The sequence below is a fragment of the Ursus arctos genome, unplaced genomic scaffold, assembly GCF_023065955.2.
Source record: "Ursus arctos isolate Adak ecotype North America unplaced genomic scaffold, UrsArc2.0 scaffold_5, whole genome shotgun sequence".
NCBI classification, from domain to species: Eukaryota; Metazoa; Chordata; class Mammalia; order Carnivora; family Ursidae; genus Ursus; species Ursus arctos.
In genome coordinates this window covers 8,839,085-8,852,585 of record NW_026623067.1, presented here as the reverse complement: position 1 = coordinate 8,852,585, position 13,501 = coordinate 8,839,085, and the positions used below count along the sequence as shown (strand labels likewise).

The 13,501-nt window shown below is 36.0% G+C and overlaps 1 pseudogene; it reads right to left on the bottom strand.

Moving 5' to 3' along the window:
* Positions 1-6,582: 6,582 nt before the first annotated feature.
* On the bottom strand, positions 6,583-7,572 carry LOC113261903 (olfactory receptor 2AK2-like; annotated as a pseudogene).
* Positions 7,573-13,501: the final 5,929 nt, after the last annotated feature.

Here is a 13,501-nt window from a genome sequence, read left to right as displayed (position 1 = left end):
TAAAATACTCAGGCATAAGTTTAAGACAGTTCAAACTACAAGACTCTGAAACAAGAATAGAAGACATAAACAAATGGAAAAAGCCTGTGTTTATGTCCTGGAAGAAATCATTGTTTTTAAAATGTCCATACTAGTGATGTTTTCACTCATATGTGGAATATAAGGAATAGTCCAAAGGACAATAGGGGAAGGGATGGAAAACTGAAGGGGAAGAAATCAGAGAGGGAGACAAACTATGAGAGACTCTTGACTCTGGGAAACAAACTGAGGGTTGTGGAAAGGGAGGTCCATGGGGGATGGGGAAACTGGGTGCTGGGCATTAAGGAGGGCACATGATGTGATGAGCCCTGGGTGTTATATGCACCTAATGAATCATTAAATGCTACACCAAAAACTTAAAAAAAGAAAAAGAAAAAAAAATGTTAGTTGAGAAAAATAAAAATAGAATAAAATGTCCATACTAACCAAAGCCATCTAATAATTTAATGCAATTCCTATCAAAATTCCAATGACATTTTTTACAGAAATGTGAAAAATAATAGTAAAATTAGTATGAAATAAATAAGATTCCTAATGACCAAAGAAATCATGAGAATGAATAACAGAGACAGAAGCATCACATTTCCTGATTTGAAACTAATGACAAAGCTATAGTAATCACAAGAGTATTCTACTACTATAAAAATAGATATAGACTGATGTAACAGAATAGGGAGCTCAGAAATAAACCCTCACATACATAGCCATTCATAATTGACACTGAATTAAAGGAAACTCAGTGATGAAAGGATCATTTAATCAATGAACTTTGGGAAAACTGGGCAACCACAGGGAGAAAGATGAATTTGGACTTCTCTCTTACACCACTCACAGAAATTAGCAAAATGGATTAAAATCTTATGATCTGAAAACATTAAAAAACCCTAGAAAATAGCAAGAAAAAATCTTCCTGACATTAGTATGAGGTATTTTTTTGATATGACACCAAAACCAAAAGCAACAAAAGCAAAAATCAACAAGTGAGACTACATTAAATTAAAAAATTATGCAAAGAAAATAAATAATCAATAAAATTAAAAAAGAAAAACCTACAGAATGAAGAAATATTTGCAAATAATACTTGGATAGAAGTTAGTATCCAAAATATATAAACAACTACAACTCAATAAAACAGCAAATCAACAAATTTTTGCACACACACACACACACAGGAATATTATTTAGCCTCAAGAATAAAAAAAAATGCTGCCATTTGTAACAATATGGATGGGCCTCGAGGGCATTATGCTACATAAAATAAGTCAGACAAGAAAAGGGAAATACTGCATGATATCACTTATATGTGGTATAGTTCAGTAGTCTTGTTTGATGCCAAAGGTCAAGGGAACCTTGTTATTGTGTTATTGTCACTGCAGCTCATAAATGGCAGTAACAAAATATCTGAGTATCTCACAGCTTTTAAAATCAATGGTCTAAGGAGTTATTTCTGTGTACCCTCAAAACCCTAGAAAGATAATGGGACCTAAAGGCATCTGCAACAATATAGAATAAAATGAGATCCAAATCTTTCCCATGCAGGAGTTGCAATTAACTTGGTGTTTGTAACTGCATGTTTGGGATTAATTCATTCAATATTAGTTACCTGTTTACTCGGTAAATGTTTACCTTTGTGGGAATCATAGTACTTAAGACAATACCTAGTAAAATGGTAAGCACATAATAGTTATTTTCAAAAATATTCTGATTATATCTAGTAAATAACTATTTCACGCTTTAATCATCAAAACCAGAAAGAAACAAAATGCTATTAGTAGTGATTAAATTTCTCTAAAAACAAACTCAATTATATAAAAAATATTTGCCTTATATTTTTTTTCATTATATACTTCATTCATTTAAAAAAAGATACATTTGCAAAAACAGATATTAGAATGGTGGACACCATGGATTGAGGGGAGAGGGAAGATATAGTTCAAAGAGTACAAACTTCCAATTAGAAGTTGAGTAAGATCTGGGATCTAATATAGAGCATGGTAATCATAATTAATAATAGTGTTATAACTCAGAAATTGCACTGCAAGTTATTTACCCAAAAGCTATAAAAATGCTGATTCAAAGTGGCACATGCACACCAATGTTTATGGAAGCACTATCAACAATAACCAAATTATGGAGCCCAAATGTCCATCAACTGATGAATGAATAAAGAGGACATGATACATACATGCAATGGTATATTATTCAGCCATCAAAAAGAATGAAATTTTGCTATTTGCAGTAATATGGATGGAGCTAGAGGGTATTATGCTAAGTGAAATAAGTCAGTCAAAGAAAAACAAATACCATATGATTTCACTCATATGTGGAATTTAAGAAACAGATGAACATAGGGAAGGGGGAAAAAAAAAGAGGGAGGCAGACCATAAGAGACTCAACTATGAGAACAAACTAAGGGTTGATGGGGGGAGGTGAGTGGGGGATGGCCTACATGGGGATGGGTATTAAGGAGGGCACTTGTGAGGAGCACTGGGTATTACATGTAAGTGATAAATCACTAAATTCTACTCCTGAAACCAATATTACACTATATGCTAACTATAATTTAAGTAAAACTTAAAAACCAACCAACAAATAATAAAATTATTAAAATAATAGTGTATTATATAGTTGAAGTTGCTAAGAGTGTGCATCTTAGGTTTTCTCACCTCAACAAAGAAATTGTATTTATAGGCCTGATTTTCTTCGTTTGCTCATTCAACTGTAGGTTTTGTTGTTGTATTTTGTTTTGTTTTTTTAGATCCCACATATGACTGAAATCATACGGTATTTGTCTTTCTCAGTCTGGCTTATTTCAGTTAGCATAAAACCCTCTAGGTTCATTCATGTTATTGCAAATGGCAAGATTTCTTCCTTTTTTTTATGGCTGTGTGATAATTGGTGAAGGGGAGTGAGAGATGCAGTCTTTTGGTTATGGTATGAGTAAGTCTTGGGACTAAAGGTACACACAAAGATTATAATCAATGATACTGTAATTGTGCCATATGATGATAGATGGTAGCTACATTTCTGGTGAGCATAGCAGCATAATACATAGAGAAGTTGAAATACTGGGGTGCCTGTGTGGTTCAGTTGGTTAAATATCTGCCTTTCACTCAGGTCATGATACCAGAGTCCTGAGATCGAGCCCCATATTGGGCTCCTTGCTCAGCAGGGAGCCTGCTTCTCTCTCTCTCTCTCTCTCTCTCTCTCTCTCTGCCTGCAGCTCCCCTTGCTTGTGTTCTCTCTGTCAAATAAATAAAATCTTAAAAAAATAAAAGAAGTTGAATTACTAAATTGAACACCTGAAACGAATATAATATTGTGTGTCAACTGTATGCAAATAAAGAAAATTTAAATATAAAAAAATTAATTTAAAAACTTAAAAAATGGTAGTTATGTGACACGATGGAAATGTTAGCTAATGCTGTTATGGAAATCATATTGCAATGTATGTGTGTAAAGTCAACACATTACATACCTTAAATTTAAATAATGTCATATTTAAATAATGTCTCAGAAAAGTTGGAAAATATTTACAAGCTTAAAAATGTTATTTGCTTCAAAGAATAATATGGTTTATAGATATAAATCTGGACACAATCAATGTGGAAATTATTTAAAACATAAGTTTTTAAAATGTATTATCCATTCATTATAGTGGGGATTCATGGGGATTTATTTTTTCTTGATAATAACTGCAATTTAGTTTTGCAAACTTATGTCAATGTGTTTTATATAAAATAAAAATGATTTACACTCATAAGAAAGACAATTTAAAAATTAAATATTATTTTAGGAAAATTCAATTGAAATTTAAAAAAATATTTTGATCACTAAGATATCATATATTCTGTGTATGAAACCATTTTGGAAACCACTTCACATTAGTCCATAATAATGAACATTTTCTTATCCTATGTACCAGAGATTCCACTCATAGTTATAAATTTAATAAAAACTTATTTTCTGAAAAACATAGAGATAGATTTAAACACAATGTTTAAACTTCAATATTTGTAAATAACAGAAAACTGGAAATAACTCAAGCATATATTCACCAAAACAGTGGACACGTATGTAGTTTAAAGTGGTCCAGAGTTAGATTCAACTATATTAATGAAAACAAACAAAAAACACCACTGAGTGACAAAAATGAGATCAGAAAAATGACCCACAGCATGATTTTTTTATAAAGCTCCAAACAATAAAAGTTAACATTCTGTAAATTTACATATAGATTTGGAGATATTATAAACATAACAAAATAACGAGCTCGGTATTTAAAATAATTGGGGTGGTAGGGAGGTAATATATGGAGTAATATTAAAGAGACCAAACTCTTTTATTGTTTTAGTTCTCAGGATGAGAGGTTGGCTTGGTAGTGCACATTATAAACAATTAAGCTAACTATAATGAGACATTCATGGACAAATGAATGCACTGTATCATGAAGTAAGACTAAATACTTCTACACGCCATTGCAAACTGTTACTATTCAGACTATTGACAATGGATATAAAGATATTATCAAAGAATCTCTAAAATGTTTCACAGAAAATACATTTTTCTTGCCACTATCACTGCTCACTTAGACAGAAAACCAGTGTTCATTTTATTAGCCACCAAATTATATTAACTTTAAATTTAGCACCAGATGTTTTAGCACACAAATACATTAATTTATCATGGACATTTAGGAACCAAGAAGTCATCACATATTGAAGCTTTAGGTGCAAGTTATCAAGACCACTTTGGAAAACAATTTGACTGTTTCTATCAAACAAACACTTAATCTATGACCAAGCAATTTCACTCTTAGCAATATGATCAAAAAACTGACTTTATATGCCCACCAAAAATTGTTGTACAGGAAGTTTTATGGATGTTTTATCCACAACAGCAAAAGTATCCATCAACACATGAAAATTATTGTGATATATTCATATGGTAGAATGCCACAATACAATAAAAGGATTGTCTTATCAGGGCATGTAAAACTATGGTTCAATATTATGAACATGTTTAATAAATGTAGCTGGACACACAAAAAATAAGTTATTCTTTGTTCAGTCAATGAATACTTTTACTCAAACACAATGAGTAACAATGAGTACCATAGTTGGGACAAAGGAGCCAACATCAAAGGAGAAGAGGGGACTCAAAAATGGAAATATTTTTGCTGTGGTTTTCCACAGCTGTATTTTCAGTAATTCCATTCTGCAGATGCTCAGATCTGAGCCTAATTCTGAACTTATTTAATCCCCTCACACTTCATATTCCATTTGTCCAGATGTTTTCCTTACATCAACCTACTGAATCTGGTCACTTCATACTTGTCTATCATTACCATCCTGGCACAAGACATTTCCTTCTCAGAACTAGACAGCTGCAATGGCTTCCCAAAGGCCCATTTCAATTCTCTCTGCAAACCCTGAAATAGTTGCCTATTGTCTTAGATCAAATGCCAAAATCTTACAGTGCTTTACTTTACTTCTCAAGTTCTGACTCCATTATATCTACTCCTTTCCCGCAATATGTTAACTTCCTCCTTGATCTTCTTTGACTCTTCCAGGCATGTTCCTTGATCAGAACTTTCTCGTTCTCTTCTTCCTCTACCACATATCCATTCAACATCCTTTCTAACTGCCTTTAAATCTTTAACCAAATACCACATCCTTAGTTTGCCTTTTTAGGAAATATTATATAAAATTGGAAATCCCCTATTGTAATGTCTTGCCTCACTTTTATGACAAATATTACTCTGATACACTATATGTAGTCTTCCTACATTGAAATGTAAACCTCATGAGATCAGGGATCTCAGTCAATTTATATTTTTGAAAACTCTTATATCACTAGTTCCTGTGACAGTGCAACACACACAGTTAAAGTACTAAAATATTTGTGAAGTGAAAAAATAAATGAATGGACTAAATACTTTGCTCTATGTTACTGTGTGCTCATTTACAGAATCTCTCTTTTTTTTTAAAGATTTTATTTATTTATTTGACAGAGACAGAGACAGCCAGTGAGAGAGGGAACACACAAGCAGGGGGAGCGGGAGAGGAAGAAGCAGGCTCACAGCGAGAAGCCTGATGTGGGGCTTGATCCCACAATGCCAGGATCACGCCCTGAGCCGAAGGCAGACACTTAACCGCTGTGCCACCCAGGCGCCCCTCATTTACAGAATCTCTTGATGTCATATGTTTGGATAGATTATATGCTCTATGAATTGCATTTCAGGTGTTACAAGGACAATTCAAAACATTTTTGATATGGAAACATTGGGGTAGCAGGATTGAATTATATGGTTTTAAAAGTTAAACAAGTTTGACAATCACGTTCTCTAGGTCTATATAAAAAATTCATCTAGTTCCAATAATGGTATTTTAGTTATTTCTGAAACTAAAAGGGAATCAAGGCATTTATCGATTTATGTAATAAACATTTATTGAATGTTACATTGAATGTTATATCATTCTAGGCAGTATTCTAGCACAATTTTTATGTTGTTCAATCTTAATCAATAAAGGGTTCCAAAAGTCATATTTTCTGTACAAACATATACCCCCCCAGCATTCTCCTTATGGCCCTGATCACCTCTTTATTCCTCAGGCTATAAATAAATGGGTTCAGAAGAGGTGTGATGATGGTGTAAAACACAGCCACTGCCTTATCCTGTTCTGGAGAATGCAAGGAGTGTGGCCTTGTGTAGGTGTATAGAGTAGTCATATAAAATAGGCTTGCCACAATCAGGTGAGAGGAGCAAGTGGAGACAGCTTTCGTCTGTCCTTTACCTGAGCTCATCTGGAACACGACAGTAAGCACACGGGCATAGGATGCTAGAATGGCCATGAATGGTAGCAGGAGGATAATAAGCCCACTCAGAAGGACTGTGTACTCATACTGGGAAGTGTCCTGACACACCAATGGCAAAAGGGATGGAATTTCACAGAAAAAGTGGTTAATGATCCGAGACCTACAGAATGGAAGTTGAAATACATACAATGTATGTACTAAAGCATTGATAGAACTACTCAACCATGTACATGTGACCATGAACCAACCGATCTTCTTGCTCATGAGTACAGGATAGTGTAAAGGATGACAGATGGCCACATATCGATCATAAGACATGAAACCAAGAAGAAGGGCTTCAGTTCCACCAATGGCCAGGAACACAAAAGTTTGAATCTCACAACCTAAAAATGTAATGGTCTTATTGTCTGACAAGAAGTTAGTCATCATCTTGGGCACTGTGGTGGAGATGTATATCATGTCAATAAAGGAGAGCTGACTGAGTAGAAAGTACATTGGAGTGTGCAGTCTGGTGTCCAGTCGAATGAGAAGGATCAGTATGATATTTCCCATCAGAGCCACTGAAAAGAGGATTACAATGGCAACAAAGAGGAATGCGTCCATTTGACCATATTGGAAAAGACCAAAAAGTATAAAATATGTTTCAATACTTTGATTTCCTATCTTCATGACTTAAATCAAAATGTCAAAGCAGATAATATTTGCAAATTCCATGTAACAGCACTAACTGCCTTTTAAAAGAAAACAAAATGATTGCTATTAAATTCAATAAGGATTTATTCAATAAACTTAGGTGGATATATCACTGTTCATTTAAATAATGGAATCTGTGTCTATTGATTGATACACTTTACAAAAGACAAAATAAAAATAAAGGTTGTTATTGAATGTACAATTTATAATTTGAAATTGAAAATAAAATAAACATTAAGATGACTTGCCCACATGAATTATTTTCCTCTTTTGTGAATGTCTTCAATACAATAAGTTGAACCAGTATTCTCTTTTTATAAAAATATTATTTTGCAGGGCACCTGGGTGGCTTAGTCAGTTTAGCATCTGCTCTCAGCTCAGGTCATGATCCTAGCGTCCTGGGATTGAATTCACCATTGGGCTTCCTGCTCGGTGGGAAGGCTGTTTCTCTTTCTTCCTCTGCCAATGTCGCTGCTTGTGCTCTCACTTTCTACTTCTCTAAAAACTAAATAAAATATTTTTAAATATTATTTGGTTTAATTCACTCATAAAAGTGATAAATTTGGCACAACAGATTTGGTCAAGTATAATTTTTTAAATGTTTCTTTTCTGCACTTCACAATTTTTAATTTGTATTGCCCATCATTTGGTATAAAAAATATATTAACTTTTGTATGGAAGCAATATTAAAGCCCTAATAAATTATTGATTTTGTCCTGTGAATATAGAAGAGATTTAATCAATTGATGAAAAGAGTATAACAGATGCTTGAAAGAGCTTGATACTGAATCAGTCAAATATAAAAGAAAACATCCTAATTTAAGTTCCACTGAACCACGAGAGGCTATGGACTCTGGGAAACAAACTGAGGGCTTCAGAGGGGAGGGGGCTGGGGGATTGGGATAGGCCAGTGATGGGTATTATGGAGGACACATATTGCGTGGAGCACTGGGTGTTATATGCAAACAATGAATCATGGAACACTACATCAAAAACTAAGGATGTACTGTATGTTGACTAACATAACATAATAAAAAGTTAAAAAAAATAAGTTCCACTCAAGCAGCATGTTAAAAATGTTAATTCAGGGGGCACCTGGGTACCTCAGTTAAGCATCTGCCTTCAGCTCAAGTCATGATCCCAGAGTCCTGGGATCTAACCCCAATTTGGGATCCCTGTTCAGCAGAGAGTCTGCTTCTCCTTCTACCTCTGCCACTCCTCCTGCTTGTGCTAGCTTGCTCTCTCTCTCTGTCAAATAAGTAAAATCTTCAAAAAAATTAAGTCAAAGATAACAAATCATTTTTCTTTCTTTCTTTTTTATTTTTCTGAAGCAAACCTGACCTATAAAAGCCCATATTTCTAGAACAATAATATCATGCATACTAAAGGCCTCTGATTCTACAAATATTTAATAAAATTACAGAAAATGGGGGGCACTTGAGTAGCACAGTAAGTTAAGTGTCTGACTCTTGGTTTCAGCTCAGGTCATGATATCAGGGTGGTGAGATAGAGCCCCACATGGGGCTCCACGCTCAGCATGAAATCTGTTTCAGATACACTCTCCCTCTCCCTGTGCCCCCCCACTCATCCTCTCTCTCTCTCAAATAAATAAATCTTTAAAAATTAAATGATTAAATTAAATAATAAATGCTGCCGGCATTTAATATCTACTATGGGAACAGCACAATGATAGTTTCTGAAAAGCTATAAACGAAACAGACTAATTTCCTCCTTCAAAAGTGTGCAGCCATTCTCTGTCATGTGTATTTGTAGTGTCAGGCTTTCCACTTAAGGGTGTGGGGAAAATGAAACACAGTAGGAAGAATAACACAGATATATGTGTTAATAAAAGGCTGATATATTGAGAATGTTATTACTAAGCTTTGTAAAAAAAGTGAGTAAGTGAGAATCCACAAGACAGTATGAAACAAGCCTGGAAGAGCTTTTGTATATTTCAAAATAAATACAAGAATTCAAATAAGGCAATCCAATTTCTTCCTGAAATTTCTATGAACTATGTCATAACACAAAAAAAGAAACACAAATAATGATATCAGTCTGCATAATACAAAAAAAAAGCCCCACACATATAATAAAATAATTTAAAAATCCCACTTTTATTGAGGTATGGGAGAAAAGATGGAAGAGGAGTAAGAGACCCTATTTCAACCAGTCCCGTGAATTGAGCTGGATATCTATGAGACCATTCTGAACACTCATGAAATCAGCCTGAGATGTAAGAAGATATTTCTGGATCTCTACAAACAGAATATCTCCGGCAGTTGGTCTTGAGGTATGAAGTGGGGAGCCATGATTCTGCAGACAAATATTGGAAGATAAACAGAAGGGGGAAGGAGCCGCCATGATCTTGCCTGAGAAGGCAAAAGCCTCCCACACTGGGGACCAGGCACAGACTCGCAGACTGGTAGCAACAGAAAAAGGACTTTAGGGCAGCACCCCAAACTGAAACCTGGGGTTTCAGGTCTGCATGCACAAACTGGTGGTGGTGGGGATGGCTTGTGGTTTTAGAAACATAGGGCAGAGATGTGCCAGGCCCTGGGAGTGAGGGCTGGGAGTGCTGCTGTGGGGAACACAACACAGAATGCTGGGTTTTCTCAGCAGCACAGACAGAAAAATAGACAGTGTGGCCTGGAGAGCTCAGTGAAGAACAGGCTGCAAACTCTCTGTTCTGAGACAGAGGTTTGGATATGGTCACTGCTGCTCTGACTCTTGGAAGAGAAGGGGAAAGCCACCAGGGAAAGCCACCAGTGAACAAAAGCCCCCCAAAACCAGTTTTCACTGAGCCCATCCCCACCACACACACGGGACAGGACAACTCTGCCCAAACAGGGTTGCCTGAGTAACAGTGCAACAGGCCCCTCCCTCAGAAGACAGGCTAGAAGAATAAGAGGATGACAACCCTAAGGTCCCTACAAAAGAGGTTCATTTTGCTTGAGTCGTGGTTAATACTTTGGACTCTGTACATTTCCTCAACCACACCTCATCAGAATGACTAAGAGGAGCAACCCCAACAAAGAAAAGAATCAGAGACTGTGGCCTCTGCCACAGACCTAATAGATATGGATATAAGCAAGACATCAGAAATAGACATCAGAATAACAATTATGAAATCAGGGGCACCTTGGTGGCTCAGTCATTAAGCGTCTGCCTTCGGCTCAGGGCATGATCCCAGAGTCCTGGAATCGAGCCCCACATCAGGCTCCACCACTGGGAGCCGGCTTCTTCCTCTCCCACTCTCCCTGCCTGTGTTCCCTCTCTCGCTGGCTGTCTCTCTCTGTCAAATAAATAAAAATAAAATCTTAAAAAAATGAAATCAATATCTAGGCTTAAGAAAAATATTAGTAACAATATACAATCTCTAAGAGCAGAAATGAGATCTAATTAGGCAGAGCTTAAAAATGCTATGGATGGAATGCAGTCTAAACTGGATACTCTAACTGCCAGGGTAAATGGGGCAGAATAATGAGTTAATGAGCTAGAGGATAAGATGATAGAAAAGAAGGAAACCAAGACTGCATGGGAAAAAAATTAAAACCCAAGGAATCAAACTGAGAGAAATTAGTGACTTGATGAAAAATCCCAATATCAGAATCATTGGGATCCCTTGGGGGATGGAGAGAGAGTTCTAGAAGATATATTTGAGCAACCTGTAGCTGAGAACTTCCTTAATCTGGAGAAGGAAATAAGCATTCGTGTCCAAGAGGCAGAGAGGACCCTTCCCAAGATCAATGAGAACATACAAATGCCACAACATATAATAGTACAATTTGCAAATCTTAGATCCAATCTTGAAAGCAGTGAGGGGCAAGAGATTTCTTATGTACAGACAGAGTAACATCAGAATAATGTCCGACCAGTCCACAGAGACCTGGCAAGCCAGAAAGGGCTGGAAAGACATATGAAGCATACTAAATGAGAAGAAAATGTAGCCAAGCATACTTTATCCAGCAAGACTTTCCTTGAGAATAGATGGAGAGACAAGGAGCTTCCAAGACCAGCAGAAACTGAAAGAATATGTGACCACCAAGCTGGCACTGCAAGAAATATTAAGGGGGATTCTATAAAAGGAGAGAGACCCCAAGAGTGAGATACAAGAGAAATTTACAGAGACAGTCTATAGAAACAAGGACTTCACAGGCAACATGATGACAATAAAATCATATCTTTCAATAAGCACTCTCAACGTTAATGGCCTAAATGCTCCCATGAAATGCTACATGGTTGCAGATTGGATAAAAAGACATGATCCATCCATATGCTGTCTACAAGAGACTCATTTTGAACCTAAAGATATATCCAGACTGAAAGTGAAGAGATGGAGAGCCATTTTTCATGCCAACAGACCTGAAAAGAAAGCTCAAGTAGCAATTCTCATATCAGACAAATTAGATTTCAAGCTAAATACTGTAGTAGGAGATACAGAAGGACACTATATCATTCTTAAAGGGTCTATTCAACAAGAGGAATTAACAATTGTAAATATGCATGACCCCGACATGGGAGCAGCCAACTACATAAGCCAATAGTTAACCAAAATAAAGAGACATATTGATAATAATATATTAAGAGTAGGGCACCTCAACACTCCACTGTCAGCAATAGACAGAAAATCAACAAAGAAACAAGAGCTTTGAATGACACACTGTGCCAAATGAACCTCATAGATACACACAGAACATTCCACCTTAAAACAACAGAATACTCATTTTTCTCGAATGCACATGGAATTATCTCCAGAATAGACCATTTACTGGGTAACAAATCAGTTCTCAACTGACACCAAAAGATTGAGATTATTCCCTGCATAGTCTCAGACCACAATGCTTTGAAACTGGAACTCAATCACAAGAAACAATTTAGAAGAAATTCAAGCATTTGGCAGCTAAATACCATCCTGCTTAAGAATGTTAGGGTCAACCAGGAATCAAAGAAGAACATAAACAATAGATGAAAACCACTGAGAATGAAAAGACATTGGTTCAAATACCTATGGGATGCTGCAAAGGTGGTCCTAAGGGGGAAATACATAGCATCCAAGCCTCACTCAAAGGAATAGGAAAATCTAAAATACAGACCCAATATTCACACCTTAAACAACTGGAGATGGAACAAAAACAACAACAAAAAATAGGCCTAAGCCATGCATGAAAGGAGAACTAATTAAGATTAAAGATCAATGAATTAGAAATCAGCAATACAGGGGCGCCTGGGTGGCACAGCAGTTAAGCATCTGCCTTCGGCTCAGGGTGTGATCCCGCCGTTATGGGATCGAGCCCCACATCAGGCTCTTCTGCTATGAACCTGCTTCTTCCTCTCCCACTCCCCCTGCTTGTGTTCCCTCACTCACTGGCTGTCTCTATCTCTGTCAAATAAATAAATAAAATTAAAAGAAAAAGAAATCAGCAATACAGCAGAACAGATCAATGAAACTAGAAGCTGTTTCTTTGAAAGAATTAATAAGATAGATAAACCACTGGCCAGAGTTAGCCAAAAGAAAAGAGAAAGGACCCAAATTAAGAAAACTATGAAGGAAAAGGGAGAGATCATGACTAAAACCAAGGAAATAGAAAGTTATTATAAACTATTATCAACAACTATATTCCAATAAATTAAGCAACCTGGAAGAAATGGATGCCCTCCTGGAAATCTATAAACTACCAAGACTGAAACAAGGAGAAATTGACAACCTAAATAGGCCAATAATCAGTAACAAGATTGAAGCAGTGATCAAAAATGTACCAAAAAACAAGAGTCCAGGGCCTGATGGATTCCCTGGGAAATTCTACCAAACATTCAAAGATGAAATAATACCTATTCTCCTGAAGCTGTTTCAAAAAAAAAAAAAAAAAATAGAAACAGAAGGAAAACTTCCAAACTCATCTATGAGGCCAGCATTACCTTGATCCTAAAACCAGGCAACGACCCCATC